General features: G+C 43.4%; 1 protein-coding gene across 11 annotated transcripts in view; it reads right to left on the bottom strand.

Moving 5' to 3' along the window:
• CHRM3 (cholinergic receptor muscarinic 3) overlaps window positions 1–18,816 on the bottom strand; it is a 457,818-nt gene that overhangs the window by 184,717 nt on the left and 254,285 nt on the right. The window contains exon 1 of one of the 11 annotated variants that reach the window (XM_084781764.1): window positions 9,173–9,543. The exons of 9 other annotated variants lie outside the window; for them this stretch is intronic. The gene's annotated coding sequence lies outside the window, so the exon portion shown is untranslated. Of the gene's footprint in view, window positions 1–9,172; window positions 9,544–18,816 lie in introns of those variants that run through there. One more of the 11 variants, XM_084781756.1, reaches the window with a different exon arrangement.

Here is an 18,816-nt window from a genome sequence, read left to right as displayed (position 1 = left end):
ATATGCATAACTCAATCCAGAAAGCAAAAGAGAGGTCATTTCCCCCATCCTTTCTGTAACATTTCTCCCGTGTACTCTTAAAATAAAAGTCATCTTGACCCTAGCTAGCTAATCTGTGGAGGCAGAGTGCCCAATTAAATTACCTTCATTATGAAAGCACACAGGCAAATACTTTTTATAGCACATGACTCTGAACCTATAATAAGCATTCAGGAAAAAGAGCATAAATGTTCTTTTAGAATTATATAGAGACTTTTAAACAATTGGTGATACCTAAAAAGGTCAGAGAGAATGCCTCACCATGGAGGGCTCAATAGGCAAAAGCATTATGAAACAGACATTTTTGTAATGAGAGAACATTTTAATCTTCATTCTTTTGGGGCTAGAGTCAGGCTTTGCTTAACAATTATATCCAAACAGAAGATGAAGACCTTCAAAGCAAGCCACGGTTCTGCATTTGAGATTCAAATTAGTATATGATCATAAATTATATTTTCTAGTGCTAAACACATTAGTAGTGTTTTGTTAGGATCTACCTGTTCAGTCTTCACAATAACTTTATGAGCACCGATACTTGTTGCTAACGCTTTTATACCGACAATGATCATGGCTTAGAATTCAAACAATCTGTGTGAAGTTATTGAGGCAGCAAGATTTGGCTGGGATCAAAACCCACTGCCGCTAAATCTGCAGTTTGTCTTTCCTAACTATAGCTTCGATTGCTTTCTGGAACACCCACAATTCTCTATCATATTATTATGAACAAGTATACGGAAAGCATTTCTGTCCAACAGGCACTTTTTTTTTTTTTAAGCATATTCATTCAGGGCCTGACTTCAGGGCAAAGGACCAGTGTAAAATATTTGTCCAGATGATAAAACTCGCATTACTGTGGTCTGAACAGTTGAAAAGGCATCAGTCAATGCACAGGTATTTATAGATGGGTGACCGAGTATCTTTCTCTGTTGTAATCCCAGGTGTAAGCATCTCCCGCCTATCAACAAGTACAAAATTGAATAGATGAGGGTATCTTGTCTTTGTTCAGAGAGGTACCTAGTGTGAAAATCATGGCAGACTGCAGTGGTAGGGATAACTCCAAAACAGACAGACAGACAGACAGACAGACAGACAGACATTTCAGCAGTGTGCTCAGCTTTAGTTTACATATGCACATTTCTGTCTGAGTTGTTTCCTCATATAACAAATGGTAAATACGTGACCAATTTTAGGTTCTTACTAACCTCCAAACTTCCTATTTAATATCTACACTAATAACATCAAAAAAGTATTTAGTGCAGTGTACTACCTTCACTATATCGCAGCAAAGGGCCATTTTTTGAGTGTTGTGGTTCAAGCCCCCCCACCCCAGGCCTTATACGTGTGAGGCAAGACGCTACCACTTTCGTATGTTACATCCCCAGTACAGCAGAAGAATAGGCCACCACTGCCCAGAAAACGACAATGCATTAATAATTAATAATTTACTGCATTTTGATGAAAATTAACTGTCTACCAAGTGTTTTTCTAAGTGCGAAGCAGGTGTCTGGAGGAACTTAAACTGGAGAAGGAAGTTGGGGATAAAAGGGGACACTGGCCAGAGATGCTTGGCCACAAATATCCATGTGACAGGAAGTGTGCTGGAGCAAACATAGCATGCTGGAGGGCATAGCGGTGGCTGCTGGGAAATGTTGCGGGGAGATCAAATATAAGAATAAGTATTTCAGAAGCTGTGGAGATGGCTCAGCTGGTAAGTTGCCTTTTGTGCAAAAATGAAGATGTGACTGACTTCCAGCCTCACACACTCAGGTGCAAACATACATGCCTGCACACGTATCTGCATGCAACCTCCCCTCTACCAAACACTCAAAGGAAACATTTAAATGAATATGTATTTAGTTGCTGCCATAATCTGGTTTAGCGAGAATGAAGACCCCAAAATGAGGTAGTGGTAGGATGTGAAAAAGGGCATACAGTTCAGAAAAGAAAAGAAATCAACAAAAGTCTTAGGCCCTAGTGTCTGATTAGGTATGGGGTTTGGAAAACCAGAATATGTGCTTGAAATTTCTAGCTTTGAGCTGGTGAAAGGTTGAAATTTGACACATATTAACAATGAACCATGGGAGGGAAGATTAAAGAGCTCTCAGGGTACGCTCGAGGCTTCCACACAGCGAAAATGCCAGATGGCAAAGACACGATCCTGACTGCTTCTAGCACGGGGATTTATTTTATGTGCTCTGTGGCATGGACTTTAGGTTCATCAGTGTACATGGTAACACCTCCTTGTCAAGAGCCCTGTTGATAAAAACATTTACACACAGAGGAGAGGTCAGGGAGCTCCAGTCACATTAAAAAAAAAAATACACGTGGAGATGACAAACTCTGGACCTGAATCTATTCCACCTTAATTTTAAACCAACTCTAAATCATTTTCCTATGTAATGTTAAAAATGTTCAGTAGCATAAAAACATACTTATTTACCCATGTCAGCATGTGGGTCTGATTCCGTTGACTTCACTCTGTCAAGGATCAAGAGGCACTTACATAAATGAGAGATGTGTCTAGAGGCCAGGATATATTCACACCCACCTATAGCCACGCTCTTGCCAAATGGCCATTGGTCCAGTATCTGTATCTATAGCATGGCCAGGCCTCTGGCTTGGGATCAGTATGGCTTTGGACAGAGATGAAGGAGCAAATTGTTGAGGCTTCACAGCCTATGAGAGTCACAGAGCCTGGGCAACTTTGGCTTTAGCGACTCAGCTCGGGGCCAAGAGACACCCATTCATAAAGTGGAAGCTGTTTCCCAACTTCTCGTGGTAAAAGCCCCTAGATCTTTGGCAGGCACCCCAACCTGGCACTCAGTTGAGCTGGTGCTGCCAGGATGCAAACAGGCCTACACCCCAGCGCTCCATCTACATGCTCTCGAGTCACTGAGGCTCCCAATCTCCAAACGAGTGCAAGCCTACCATGATGACCCAGGGTGAATCTCGGTTTTAGTTCTAGAAGATTCCTACTCATTTCTCCCAAAGGATAGGTTCAACCTGAACCATATCGTGTCTTGCGGGTGGGATTGCTCCCAGGCAGTAGGCACTGTCTGGCGCACACTTACTGTTCAATTTTTGAGAACAATTGCTTTTATCAGTGGTAGCCATAGAGTTAGTAATAGTCACACGGGAGCTTCGTAAGCGTTTCCTCGTCTCATTGAATTTGTCAGGCTTTACTGAATCATTATCCATTTTAAAATAAGATTGAAAACAGCAAATCCAAAATAGCTCAAAAACCAAACTCTGATCACATGATAGCCATTAAGAATAATAAAGACCTTCCCAAGGAGAACACTGACAAAATATTAACAGTTAAAAATATGACAGTTATAATTCACTCTACCTTACGATGCATTTATTTTTTCTTTGTTTCTCATAATAAAGTACCTGTAGGCACTGTTTGTTTGGTGTTTGTGTGTGTGTGTGTGTGTGTGTGTGTGTGTGCGCGCTTACTGAATTGAACAATTTCATGTATTTAGCATTCCTAGTATATGACAGGGTGCTGACATAGAACATGGGTTAAAAAACTGGAGTAGTGACCTCTTCCTGGTGAACATGCATGAATTCTGTTGTCCCTGGCCTGGTAGCATTTCTCACCTTCACCAGGGAAATCAGACACAGAGAGCAGGGAGCGCTGAGCAGATTGCTAGGGCTCTGTTCACTCCAGGTGTTAAAGCAAGAAACCAAAACAAACTAACACGGAGGGAGCGTAAACAACTCTTAGCATGGCTTCCCCCCTTAATCTCCAGAGTTCTTATATCAGGATTTTCTCACAGCTGCGTCTCCGAGGAAGAAGCACTGGGATTCGACACAGTACCAAGCACTCACGAATGTCCCTGCGTCACTTTCCCAGGCAAGAGAAAATTCAGTGAAGGGACCAACACAGTTGCTGGAGAGATGGCTCCGTGACTGAGAGCACCAGCTGCTCTTTCAGAGGACCCAGGCGTAGTCCTCCAAATCCACAGGACAGCTCATAACCATCCATAACTTCTGTTCTCGGGGCTCCAAAAGCCTCTTTGTGATCTCTGTGGGCGGCAGGCACGCACGTGGTGCGCATGCGTAGAGTGAGGCAAAAAAACCGCTTCTACACAGAAAAAAAGAAATCTTCAAAAGATTTCTGCAACTCTTGAATATGTTAACTTTAAATGAAATGTGTTACTTCCACAAAGTTCTACATAAATCGGTAAAGATTCTTTTTTTCTAAATTTTCATTTAGAAATAATTTGTGTGTATGTGATGCACATGTGGAGGTGTGTGTGTCTTGGCATATGTGTGGAGGTCAGAGGACAACTTTGTGGAGTTGGTTCTCGCCTTCTTTCTTTTATGTGTATTCCGGGGGTCAAACACAAGCCACTAGGCTCGAACTGAGCCATCTTACCGGCCTCCATTGAAGATTTATTGATTACAAGATATGTGAGTGGTAGGACATTTATTTGGACTGTTTGGTGCTTTTAATTTCATTAATTTATTTTGATTTTTCAAGACAGGATTTTTCTGTGTGATAGCCCCGGCTATCCTGGACTCACTTTGTAAACCAGGCTGACCTCAAACTCACAGAGACCGCCTGCCTCCGCTTCCCGGATGCTGGGATTAAAGGCATGCACCACCGTGCCTGGCTGGTTGGTGCTTTCAAGTGATAATTCAGTGAAAGAAAACTAAGAGATGACCAATAACAACCAAAGTCACATCGACTAGGCAGAGGTGCCAGAACTAAAACGGTGACCTGCAGGCTGTGGCCTTTTACAGTTCGACTGCAAGAAGAAAGACAATGTAAGCAGCTACAATAATAACACTTAGATGGAAGAGACTCCAATACTGTGACTGCAGTCAAGTGAGCATTCCCGTGTGGACAGGCATGGATGGCTGTGGGCACCTCTCAGGATGACCGTTGTATTTATTTTTTTTCTGTTTCTATTCTGGGTTTTTTGTTTTTCCATATGAAGTTGAGAATTGATCTTAAAAAAAACAAAAAACCTGTATAGGTATTTTGATGGGGATTGGAATGGAATCTGTAAATTGCTTTTGGTAAGATGGCCATTTTTACTATGTTAATTCTCCCGATCCACGAACAAGGGAGATCTTTCCATCTTCTGGTGTCATCTTCAATCTCCTTCTTTAGAGATTTGAAGGTTTTTTTTTTCCAAACAAGTCCTTCACTTGCTTGGTTAGAGTTACTCCTAGATATTTTATATTGCTTGTGGCTATCGTGAAGGGTGTAGTTTTCCTAATTTCTTCCTCTGCAAGCTTGTCATTTGTATACAGGAAAGCTACTGACTGTTTTTGAGTTAATTTTGTATCTAGTCATTTTGCTGAAGGTGTTTATCAGCTGTAGGAGTTCTCTGGTGGAATTTTTGGGGTCACTTATGTACACTATCATATCATCTGCAAATAGGGATAGTTTGACTTCCTCCTTTCCCATCTGGATCCCTTTGATCTCCTTTTGTTGTCTTATTGCTTTGGCTAGAACTTCACCCGCTTAGCGTTCTTGACAGGCGCACATTTCTCTACACTGCTCCACAGACTTGGACTATAGCGCTGAGAACATGGGATGGTGTGTGCTGGGGAAGATCAAATAAACCTAAATGTCTGCTGAACCATAAGCCAGATGTGAGTTTCTGTTAAATTTTCTCACTTTTCCCAAAGAGTTCATGGACCAGATGCCTTTCTCTGGCCCCCTTTTTTGGGGGTGGGGGAGTCTTACCCATTTTCAGGGTCTATCATAAACGTTGTCATCCTCATCAGTGACCACAACAAGCAAACTTCATCATCCTGGAAATCTCCCATCTGGTTCTGGTTCTTTTCTCAGCTACGACTTTTCTTTTCATGCTACACTGTTATATTGTCTTGTTTTATGTGTGTCCCTCCTTCCCCTGCCAACTGCTTTGTGTGAGTATATGATACACAGGAGTGCCTACACTCCCCAGCCAAATCACATCCTTAAGTCTTCTTGTATGCTGCCTGTACCATATCACAACGGCACATGTGATATGAACTGCTCACGGAAGTGACCTTCATCTATATTGAAGAGAGATTTTTTTTCTGCCCATTTAAAATCTTTTAATATTTTCCTATCTCATTAAAGTATGAGCTTATACTTTGATTTTTATTTTGATACCTTGTACTGCCCGCTAACAAAATGGTTTTCTGTTATGCACTGCTTCTAGGAGATTCTTCCCCAGCTCTCTCTTCCTGCCATGACCAGAAACGACACGTCTAAGACATTCTTTAACATCACGAGTATTACGGAAATGGCTTTCATTCCAATCAATCCCGAAGCTGCCCAGATAAGGAAGCTGGGCTAGGGGAAAGGGATACAGTGAGAGGCAACAGAGTCAGAGCAGCCCCTGCTCCCAATGTCAGGGGACCCACATGCTGACTACATTGTACATCTGTTACATATGTGTGGGGGCTCTAGGTCCAGCCCATGCATGCTCTTTGGTTGATGGCTCAGGCTCTGTGAGCCCCATGGGCCCAGGTTAGTTTACTCTGTAGGATGTACAGCTGGATGGGACAGAGAGATTGAGCAAATGGCAAACCAATGACTGATCCAACTTGAGACTTACCCCATACCCAGAGAGAGAAAGAGAGAGAGAGAGAGAGAGAGAGAGAGAGAGAGAGAGAGAGAGAGAGAGAGAGAGAGAGAGGGCCAATTCCTGACACTATTAACAACACACTGCTATGCTTGCAGACAGGAGCCTAACATAGCTTTCTTCTGAGAGGCTTCATCCAGCAGCTGATGGAAACAGATGCAGAGACCCACAGCCAAAGAATAAAGTGAGCTCAGGGAGTTTTGTGGAAGAGTGAGAGGAAGGATTTGAGGGATTCAAAGGGGTCAAGGACACCACATGAAGCAAGTTTTTAAAGAAAAGAAATTTTATCTTACTTTTATTTATGTGTGTACATCAGTAGGTTTGTATGCCACATGTGCAGGTACCTGCAGAGGTCAGAAGAGAGTGCCAGGTACTCTGGACTTGGAGCTACATGTAGTTATAAGCCTCTGAATATGGGGACTGGGAGCTGAACTCTGGTCCTCTGGAGGAGCAGTTACCCCACATAACCTCCGTGCTGCCTCATCAGTCTCAATAGAACAAAGTTTTGCTCATGAAGAATACAAAAAGTGTTCCTGAATAAAAACCAAAAGATTTCTTTTTGTTTTACATCATACTAGAAGATGAGCGTGCTGACCATAAGGCCCATGATCTCCTGCAAAAAGTACTCAACAATTTGCCTCTTCATGAAGTGATGTCTGCTTATGCATTTCACATATATGTTCCAGAGAATAATTTAATAGAGAATATCTTAAAAGATAGAAGAAAAACATTCAGGTTTCCCAAATCTCCATAGAAAGAGTAACACCTTTAAATAGGAAGTGGGTATTCGAATAAGAAAACATCAAAGTAACTTGGAAATGGTGGCACATTGAGTTCTGGCTTCAGTCCTTAGCAGTTTGGGGACAAATGGCACGAACACTTTAGTATTTTATTTTGATTACAATTATGTCAACAGGTCTGTAGATTTTATTTTAGCTTATTGGAGTTTTGGAGGGCCGGGGGATGTTACTTTCTTTGTCTTTGAATTCATGACCCAAACCATTAACGGTTAGTGACAGTTTGAATTTGGTGTGAATAATGCAAGCAAAGAAAAGTAGGGCAGAGTTTTTAGTTTCAGCAAAAACATATGCTCACATATTATCTATTCTGGGTTTTGTTCATCAGGAAAACAGGTGCTGTCTCAAAATATTACTACAACGTGGCTCATTAGTCTGCAGGTGGGACACACGGCACTTTAGTCCTTCCCTGGGCTATTCTTAAAGAGACTATTGACACAAAGCCAGTGGTTTGCAAACACAATTGTTCTTCAAATTTAATGTTATCACAGGTCTCCCACATATGTGTTTTGGGGGCTCAGTTCCCACTTCAGCGCTTCCAAATCCTGCTGATCCCTGAGTTGGAACAAAGCTCTCAGAGGTGATCAACTGCTCTGGCCATCCCAGGTGCCAAACACACACACACACACACACACACACACACACACACACACACACTCACACACAACGCCCTTTTATTTATGGAAATATACACAGATCTATTCTGCATGCACTCGGAGCTCAGTACAAATAACACCCCTTTCCCACAGGCGACAGGAAGGATGTGGTTTGAAGGACATGGCTGCTTCATCTGAACGTGCAGGTTGTTCTTCAAAAGAAACCTTGTTTTCATGCTCCACTGCATTTTAGAATATACAGCTCAGCCATGCCCCAAGTCCCACTTTCATTCTCTAAAGTGGACAGTCAAAGAGACCCGAGAATGCTTCTTTTCCTTCTAACCCCAATGGAAACAGCCTGGAAACGTGCTCACCATCAAAAGATATTTCTGTGAGCTCTTGACCCAGCAATTCCTCGTGTATTCATCAGTAACAATAACACCATACTAACACTGCCGGATAAAATGGCCAGCACTACCCAGTGGCTTGATCATATCAGCTCATTTTGCATTTGATCTAAGGATAAATATACGGACTCATCCCAGCGGTGGAAAGCACAAGCATTATTGAACACGGCACCCCCTCCCCCTCCCCTCCCCCTTCCCCCTCCCCTTCCCCTTTCCCCCCAACTACCCACCCCAAGCTGTAATACAGCCAGGTCCCTCACTGCCACAAAAGTAAATATTTGTAGAATTGTCTTGGTTTCATCTGAATGCGAATGTGAGCTACAGCATCACTGGCTACTGTTTAACATGGTGAAGTGTAACACACATCACAAAGTGCTAATTCCAGCACCTCCACTATCCCCTCCCTTAAGTACAGTGATGCACTCAGAGGGAGTAAGCATGGAGGAGCCACATCTCCAATTTCACATAGTCCCCAGTGAGCCTGGGGACTCACCGCCTTTAAAAAAAATTATTTCTGAAACACCCTGTGTCCTGAATACTTACTGTAACCGCCCTTCTCCCCTTCTCTTTCTCCCCTGCTCTTGATTAATCGCCAGCACCAGGAAGCTTGTTAACCTACACATGACCTCCTATTTGAGATGTAGCAGCTCATGCCTTCCTGATGCCCCAACTAAACTCAATAGTTACAGACTTGGAGCAAGTATGTTTTTCCAGTCCACAGCAGAAAAGTCTTTTACCTTAAAAAGGATGCCCTGTTGGTTACCAGTTGCCTCTTCAGCTCTGCACGGAGAGCCTTCCCCTGCCAATGTCCTTCTTGAACAGTTAGTAGCTCACCAGGAGCTACACTTTATGAGAATTGCTTCGCCAGTGGTGTAAGTCCATGGCCATGAGCTACTGCTTCTGCATTCCGTCCTGCTTCCTCACTCCGTAAGCTCTCCCTAACCACTTCTTGTTTTTCACCCATTGGTTGTAGAACGTGTTACCTACGAGGGACTCAGCAGAAGAAGTACAGCAACAGGGATCAAGGAAAAGAAGGATGGATATTTGATGGGGATGTTTTATCGGTAACACTCAACTTGAAATACCATGTCTGAGAAATTGTACACAACTCCCTGCGCCAGGTGGGACATTATTCTCACTCCAGCATATTATATAAACGTCTGCATTTTCCGTTCCCCAAGAAGAAATAAATGACTGGATAAAAATGACTGTGCCCTGGCTCTTTAAGAGTCTGCATCTCGCTCCTAGATGCCAGGAACATTTCACCTTGTGTCGTGCTCTGAGCTTTGTGTAGTTCTTATATAAACCTTGGTCTCCAGACACATTCCAAGCTGAATTTATTTCAAAATTCCAAACTGCATTTATTCCACTCTGCTCACTTAAGATTCCAGTTGTGATCGTAACAGACACGCTTCATTTACCTTCTGTGCAGCATTCTGTGAACCACCTGTTAGGTCTCACCCTGGCAGGTGGCATTCAAGCCTTCATGTGTCTCTGTATCAGCCTGTTAAAGCTTTGCATTTATTTGTAAGGGATGTGATGACCTCCAGTGTCGTCTTTCTTGATGACAGTTTTTGAGACTGGGACATGAGAAGTCTGACAAAATAATATGATAAATGATAACGCTCTTTCTCTTACACTTATACCATTTACTTGTCACGACATAAAGTCATGTACCAATGAAACATACAATTCAACTTCCCTCTGTGATCTATTTTACCCAGTTTTCTAGATACCAAATGACATAAAATGAAGTAACTTGATAAAACGCCAGAGGCAAACACAACTTTAGCACTGTCTAGCTTGGGCAAGACAAGCCACTTAGAGATGAAGCCTTGAAGAAGGTCAGTTCTCAAGGAGGAAGGATACATCCCACGAAAGGGAACTGATTCTTTGTTGGGTGTGTGTGAATTTCCTGAATGAGGTTTAAGGCAGAAATGACAGGTAGCTTAAAAGTCAGCTGTCCTCGAGAAAGCCAATGACAGAAGCAGACATTGACCACACAGGGTGTTGTGCCAGATTGTTGACCACACAGGGTGTTGTGCCAGATTGTTGACCACACAAGGTGTTGTGCCGGATTGTGAAAAGCTTCTGCAACCCCTGATCAAAGGTTGACAACAACCATAAGCCTCCATTTTTTTTAAAACTAGTGTGACAGCCATAGGCATATGTGTGCCTGTGTGTGCATGACTGAGTGTGTGGTCTCTTCAGCTCTCCCTCGGGGTTTTCCAAGGATGCGTAAATTCCTTGTTATGCCAGTAAAGTGGCTCCAACTCCCTCGTATGATATAGTCTTTCTTTACTTTGAGAAACTGCCCCTCGCCTCAAACTTATTCTTTCCCTTCAGTGGAAATACTGTGGTCGGTTACTTTAAATATTCTCTCGCCACTATCCACTGCTCCCCAGGAATTCCTACCACTGATGCACAGATCCAAATAAGGTCACTACTTTATTTCTTTTCTTAGAGCTTAGCTATGATATTCTGATAAATTCCTGTGACTCCAGGGATGAGTTCTGGGACAAAGCCTCTGTCTTCAACATCTCTGAGACCCAAGGAGTGTCCACTTTCCTGTCTTCTCTTTCTCCAGACTCTAATTTGTCTTTTCATCCTAACACAATGCTCAGCCCATACATCCGCGTACTCAGAAAATCTCTGATCCTCAGAGATAAAGTAATCCAGAAACGGAAAACTTGTGTAGCTATGTCTACTCTCATGAATTTATCCCAACCAGACTTTTGCACATTCAACTCACAAGGAGGCGTATCTTGATGTTCTCATTGGGCCCCGCCTTCCCACCTCTATTCCAGATGTTAGCTGCTCCTCTTTGTCTATTTACCATGTAGAACTTTGTCTTCTCCCTCCTGTTGGCTCTTGTGCAGCAGGGCCTTGGAGCTGGTAGCTGATTTTTTTAGATTTTGGTTCTCCACTACCCATTGAGCTCACATAGACAGCCTGACTCCAAGCGTTGTGTGGTCTTTATACCATTGCCATTTGCAAATGCTACAAAAATCAAGTTTGTTTTTTAAATTATTTATTTATTTATTTTTAAAAATCTACTTGGGTAGGTTTTGTTTTTAAGGCTACCCAAGGCCTGGTTTATCAGAATACTACCACTTACAAAGTATTCTAGACAGAAATGGAATGAAAAAATGCCAATGATATCCTTTTATCCATCCTCCTTCCCGCCCTGGTCCTATAGCTTCCTTCCTTTCCTGCTCTGTTGCCCGGTGTCACCTGGACTCAGTGCAGCCATTTGCTCCTAACCTACCTAATTTCGCCTTCAGTGCTTATCAGTTCTTCCCAGCAGCTGCTATTTCCAAGGTAACTCCCTGGGGCCAATGGCTCTATGACTATAGTTGTACAGTCTGGTGACTCCACCAGTGGGATGCCACACTGCCGACTACTACACCTCTGCATAATCCTCTTTCTCATTGTGACAGTTCCCGAACTTCCCCTAACTGTCCTGGCTGTCTCCTCTCTGGTCCCCTTTCAAGGTCTTTTTTATTTCCTACCATTTCCCTAGGATCTAGCCCAGGACTCCTTCCCTGGCTTTTTCTTTTCTTCTTTTCAATTTTATGCTGACTCATGAGTTAGTCCTACTGTAAAGGGATTGATACACTGGCAAGATGTCTGTCACCCACAAAGCCTCTCAAACAGTCCCTTGCACGTGCCGTGGTCACTGCTCATTTAAGGGTCAGGTACAAGGCACAGCAGGCCCCAGTGTCACTCGATTTAACCTCCCATGCCACTAGTTCTTCCCCTGTGTCCCTTAGTCTTCTCTTCATGGCACAGATATTTACGAGCATATTTCTCAGTCTGTGACACCCTGGCCTAAAATACCAGCTTCCCCCTTTGTCTTGAGCTGCCCTTGTAACTTCATTTCTTCATCTGCTGTGTTGTGCACACTTCTGTCCTTTCTGCATCTGCCCCCCAAGTCCTGAGCCTTTGCTCCCATATACCACAGGGGCTTTTCGCACACCATTTTCTTCCTCTATTTCCTTCTTTCCAAGGTAACTCTGATGTGTCTTTCTGATCTTGGCTTAACTGGAGGTTTTAAAAAGAAATAGTCCCTGAGTACTTCTTATGTGCTCAATTCTCATTAGGAAATCTTCTGAATTGCTGATTAGGCACAAACCATTGAGCTACCTGTGATGTAGGAGAGATCTATAATCTTCACACTATTTCTAGTCTAATTAATTACTGTAAAATATTTCAGCATAATATATGATCATGTGGTTTTATGCTTTGCTCACAAAGCATGTAATGGAACGCCAATATTTGTCCTTAAATCACACCCACACAATTTACCATCCAAACTGAGGCACATTTCTCTACAAAAGAAGATAATATAATGGTACGAGGAGACACAGAAAAACTACAAACTGTAGAGGTCTCTGACAAACTGGGATATGTCACCTTAGTTTTGGTTGACATATCAGGACAAATAGGTACCTGTAGATTGGAATGCTGCTGGGGCCATAGCTGATCCCATGATAGAAGAATCAGGTAGCCCATCCACAGTACAGCATGCATAGAAGTTTATGATTGCATTTATCATTCTGAATTTTATCAGCCCTGGTTTTGTTCATCCTCGTTTTCCTTTTGTCTCCCCATAGCAAACTGAGTTTACTATTTCAATAAGCACTTGTCTGAGCAATAGGCTCGGCACAGCTAGGAGGTATCATGGTTTGAATGTGATGTGGTCCTGAGGGCTTGTGTGTTTGAACACTTGGGCCCTAGGAGTGGTGCTGGCTTAGCAGTTATAGAACATTTAGGCCATTCAGTCTTGGGGGAGGATGTGGGTCATTGGGGTGAGCCTTGAGGTTTCGTAGCCTAGCAGGGCTGCCTGTTCACTGTCTGCTATCCCGACAGTGCTGCCAATGCCTCAAGCTCCATCTGCCATGGCACCCCTGCCATGACGTGTCTCCCCTCACACCATGAGCCAGAATAAACCCTTCATCTCTAAGTTGCTTCTTGTCAGGTATTTGATCCCAGAGAAAAGAAAAGGTAACTGACTCAGGAACAGAAGAAGGGACAGGAAACCATCCTTGAGAGAAGCTACAGTTGGTCTTCCTTCCTAGGACACTCAGCTATGACTGGCTCTGGCTGTGAAGACAAAAGCTGCCTGGCTGGAGCTATGGTTCAGATCTCCCACTTCAACCTTCAGAAGTACGTCCAGTGAGCTGAGCCCCCTAGAGGGAGACAGCAGCACATGAGTTTGCTTTACCTTTGCTCTCCTCTGCTACCATACCGAAAGGCCCCCGGAGGAGCACGCTTATGCAGTTGCTATAGAAGGAAGGGATGCTTGTTCTTCTTATGTACGTGTCCATTTTAGGCCCCGGTTTCCAGCCCTGGGACAAGGACTTGAAGGGGCTCTAGAAGGTAAACCGCATCTCTGATTTTGGCAGGTCATGCTATTACACCCATGTTTAAATCCTGAGTAAACTGAAAGGCCCCAGATATGTTCTTTTACTACATGGTCAGATTCCACTTTACGAGTGTGATGAGGAGCCAGGGCGTGGTCAAGCTACCTTGGGGGACAGCAGAACGTTTCCATCACACACAATGCATATGTGATACTATAAACTCTCCAACCTAAACACAAGAGAAAAATTCTTATGCACTAATGCTTTGGAGCTTAAGAGTTATAGTCTTTATGAAATGGGGCCAGGAGAGTCTTAAGGGAAGTAGTTCCTTGGGCTGCAGTTGCTGGAGAGGGACAGGTTTAGTGTTCATGTCTCCTAAGTGCTGGCAAGAAGCTCATGTAAAATGCAGTGTTTTACTATTCAGACCCCCCAGCCCCCCGCCAAGTTCCAAAGACCTCCATGCTTCCTCCTCTCCCAACTCTATTGTGCTATCAGTACAAGGTCCTAATAAAACTCAAACGTGATCTTCGCTATTTTCAGACTAAAGAATAATACTTCACTTACTCCACAAGAAATATCTCTTAGGACAGATATCTCTTTCACACAATCTCTTTGTTCCCTTTTCCTTTGACCTAAAGAGAATTCTGTAAAGTACCCAGAGAAAATGAAAACAGCTCACAGAACAATTAAGTCATTCAAATCACAGCAAAGGATAACCATAGCAAAAGTTACCTGAAGTTGATGAAGAGCCAAAAAACATTCAGTGATAGTCAATAGATAGGTAGATGTATTTTTCCAAAATCTTGGTTTGATGCTCATGACTAAGATGAATAAAATGTGCACTTGAGATGAAAAGGGCAAGCAAAGAGCCTTTTCTATTTGTGCGTGTGTGTGTGTGGGGGGGTGGGGGTGGAGGGACAAGAGAGCAAGTACATGCATGTATGTTGAAAGTTTGTGTGGAGGTCAGAGGTCAACTTTGGCTATCATACCTCAGGTTCTGTTTTCTTTGTTGTTTTGTTCTTTTTTTTTTTTTTTTTTTTTTTTTTTGGACAGGGTCTCTTACTGGCTTTGGGCTTGCTGATTTGGTTAGGCTGGGTGGCCACTGAGACCAAGTGTTCTACCCATTTCTGCTTCCCTGGCAGTGATAATGCAAATGTGTGCCACCATGTCTCTTTTTTAAAGATTTATTTATTATTTTTTATTTTTTGGTGTATGAGTGTTTTATCTGCTTATATATATGTGCATGCACCATACGTGCAGTGTCTGTGGGGGCCAGAACAGGGCTTAGAGTTCCCTGGCACTGGAGTAACAGATGTCCGTGAGGCACCACATAGGTTCTAGGAACCAAATCTGGCTACTGTGCTAGAGCAGGAAGTGCTGAGCCATCTGTCCATTTGTTCGTTTGTTTTGCTTTTGCTGTTTTGTTTTAGTGCAGCAAGTACTTTACCAGGTCAGCCATCAGCCATCGCCCTCACTCAGAGGTGAGCTTTCTTGCTGGGAACGTTTAGAATGAGCTTGCTGGGTGAGCACATGGTGAGCCCATGAAGAGCTCTCCCCAAGCTTTGAGTAGGGACCAGATGGTAGCGTTGAAGATAAGGAAATGGGGGAAGGAGGGAGGGAGGGGGAGGGGGAGTGGACTGAGAGTCTGGACAAGATTGGCTGCATTTCTGAGCCTTCTGTAAATTATTATTTGAGGTCATCAAAACCATCCAAAGAAGTATCTTGAGTGACAGTTTGGGCACTGATACCCAGAGATAAGAGAAGAGCCCAGGGGCCATGCGAGCGAGTAGAAGTTTGGCACAGCGCGGTTCCATTCACTGAGTCAGAAAACGAAATGTGATGGTCAAGGTCTAGAAGTCAACGTCCCCTACAACTGACGGCTCTCGGCTGGTGGCCATGTTGTGGAAAGTTGAGGAACCCTTTGAAGACAGGAGTCGTGTGGGAGGAGAGGGGTCCCTGGGGGCAGGTCTCCCCCTTCTACCTGCTCTCTGCTTCCTGCCTGTGGGTTCAGTGTCACTGGCAACTTCACATTGCAGCTGCTGTGTCTTGCCCATAATGATGGAAGGTAGCCAGTTATCAGTCAAGATAGACTTCATTCCTTAGGTGGTCTTTTTTTCTGGGTATTTTTAACACAGCAATAAGAAAAGTAACCAATAAAGGGATCATGAGTAGGATTAACTACCTCTATTTTAGTATCGGTGACTGATTAAAAAAGAAATGGATTTGAAACTTTCACTTCATCCACTCAGTAGGCAGCAGAAAATACCTGTAACTGTAAACTCTAAATTCCCAGGAAAGGGAGCAGAAAACCAAAGCAGCTTGGAGCAGAATCAGTGGTTAACTGAGGGTGTATTATGTGCTAGACATTGTCCGGGGAAGTGGGGGTGGTCAGTAAGCTTTGCAAAGAAAGTCTTTCCTGGAAAGGGCCTCTCTCTCTCTCTCTCTCTCTCTCTCTCTCTCTCTCTCTCTCTCTCTCTCCCTCCTTCCCTCGTCTTCCCCCTATCATGTGTGCATGCACATATACATACATGCACACACACACACACACTTAGGATGGTATAGTGGAAAAAGATAAGGGTAGGTGAGGCGTTTGATGTACAGAGGGTAGAGAGGGGGCGTGTTTCATATAGATACGGTAGCAAACCCTCTCCACTAAGGAAATATAGAAAAGCACTTAGGAGTCAACAGAGTCCACCCTGGGGCCTACACACTGGAACAAGAAGGGGAGAACATCTTGACTGAAAGAAAGACTAATTATATATATTCTTAAAATCGTACTCATAAGTGAGCTTAATGTCTGTTGCAGTCTCAGAGTTTGTTTCAAGGCCAAGGATATGGCAGTTCTTTCCTAAAATAAGTTATCTCAAGGTATGTTTATTTTCAATCCATGCTTAAGTTTAGTTGCAAAGTACGGGATAAAGTAGGATAAGTAAAGGTATTTAATCATTGTTTTCTTTTCCAGATCCTCAACAGAATAATTACTGAGAAACTCTGTTGCCCAGAAAACGTCTATTAGAATTATTGAGTACCAAAGAAACTACAAAGGCAGGAAGAAGGAGGGTGCTGTATTTATATCCTACACCACAATCAATGCTTTTGGGTTGTTGGAATACATTTTTGCTGGGGAGGCATCTTGCATCTGTATAAGAAGTTTAGAATGGTCATAGACTGTCATAAATTCATCTGTTAATCTGAACATGTGGGTTTTATTCCCTTCCAAAAACAGTGGTCTTGCTATTCAGAACCTATGGGGCTGAAATGCCGAAGGATAGAGGACACTTCAGCTTGTCAGTAGCAATCAGTTCGGCTCAGGGAATGCTCCCAGACCCACAACTATAATGGGCTTTTCCACACAGTGATTCAAATTTATTATCACCCAGATAATACAGATAAAACAGCAAGTCCGTTCATGCATAAGCATACACTTAAATCCACGAAATACTTGGGACCCTCTTGGCAGTTAAAATTAGAATTCAGAATAATGAAAATGCTTTTGTATTGGATGCCTCCTGTGGCGTATTTCGTCTAAGCTCCCAACTTGTTACAATAAGATCAGTCCTGCCTTACGTAGCACATAAACTGAAGTGGGTAGGATGAGTTCCTTTGTTTACAGCCACCCAGAAGATCCCTTTGATGGAGCTTGTTCAAAAGCTGCCGGCCTCACTCCAAAGCGCACGCTACTACAACTTGCTCTTGGCTTCCCAGGAAAGACAAAACCACTGTTCTGCCTTACAAGTGTTCCTGGAAACTACTAGCAACTCGTCAGGCAGGCAAACCTGACTGTGCCTGCAGTCCTGTGGGAACTTCTGTGTGTTTGCGCGTGCACATACAATGAGTGTGTGGTAAGAGGCAGGAACCCACTTCCCTCCCCCCACCCCTGACACCCCAGATGTTGAGTTTTTAGAAGTTACTGGAAATCCTTGCAAGCTCTGCTCTATGGCTAGCCAGCGTCTGCCCGTCCTCATGGAATCACTTCATGCTTGCTTGATACAGAGCAGTGACTGGCCTGGCGCTGGTCTTAGAACGTAAATTGAAATGTTCTCCTCAGTCAAACTTTCTTTCTTTTATACATTTTTTTAAATTAGCAATTTTCTTTATAGCATTTTTATATGTCTTCAGTTTTCATTGGCCAAAACAAAAGCAAAGTAGAAGTCCCACCTCCTTCAGAGAGGACTATTTTCTTCTGGCTACCGTGTCTCACCCATTTCTGTTTTTCCTGATTCATTTTAAAACACCTGTTCTTCCCAGGGACACTTACAGATTTTCTGGTTATCATTTATGATAAGCCCAGAGATGACTGCCCCACATAAATTTCTCTGCTGTATTCCTTGCTGGGACACATTTATTTCTTCCCAGCTCCCTTTAGGCACTTTGTTTGTACCCTTGCTATAAATATTAATGTCTCCCTTTGCATTGTTGTTCCTTGTATACACATCGTATCTTCCTCTCATAAACAAGGCGAGTCTCCTAGGGGAAGGGCTAGCATCTCCTCTCTCTGGCATCACCGAGGTTGCACATCACAGGGCACCTCACAAAGAAAAGAGACACAGCATTTATTTTGTGAGTTGAATTGTATAAGAGTAGCTTGGCTCCTTGGGGGAACGTTGATGTGAAATCTCTTCTGCTTCTGTGACAGGGAGGAAGAATGTGCTTTTGTTTACTGACTTCCTGCTCAAGGTCTATTCGGGTTCTATCTTCTTTATGGATATGGCTTGTCAGAATTTTACTCTTCGGCCATCAGTAAAAGATGAGGGGAAAAAAGGGGAGAAGAAAAAGAGAGGGGATAGAGAAGGGAGAGAGGGGGAGGGGGGAGGAGATGAGGGAGAGAGAGAGAGAGAGAGAGTGAGAGAGAGAGAGAGGGGGGGAGAGAGAGAGAGAGAAGGAGAGAGAGAGAAGGAGAGAGAGAGGGAGAGAGAGAGAGGGAGAGAGGGGGGGAGAGAGAGAAAGGGAGGGAGGGAGAGAGAGGGAGGAAGAGAGGGGGGGAGAGAGAGAAGGAGAGAGAGAGAGAAGGAGAG

Source organism: Acomys minous (assembly GCF_964271855.1).
Source record: "Acomys minous genome assembly, chromosome: 5".
Lineage (NCBI taxonomy): Eukaryota > Metazoa > Chordata > Mammalia > Rodentia > Muridae > Acomys > Acomys minous.
Note: the sequence above shows the minus strand (reverse complement) of the source record. Positions and strands in the feature narration are given on the sequence as shown.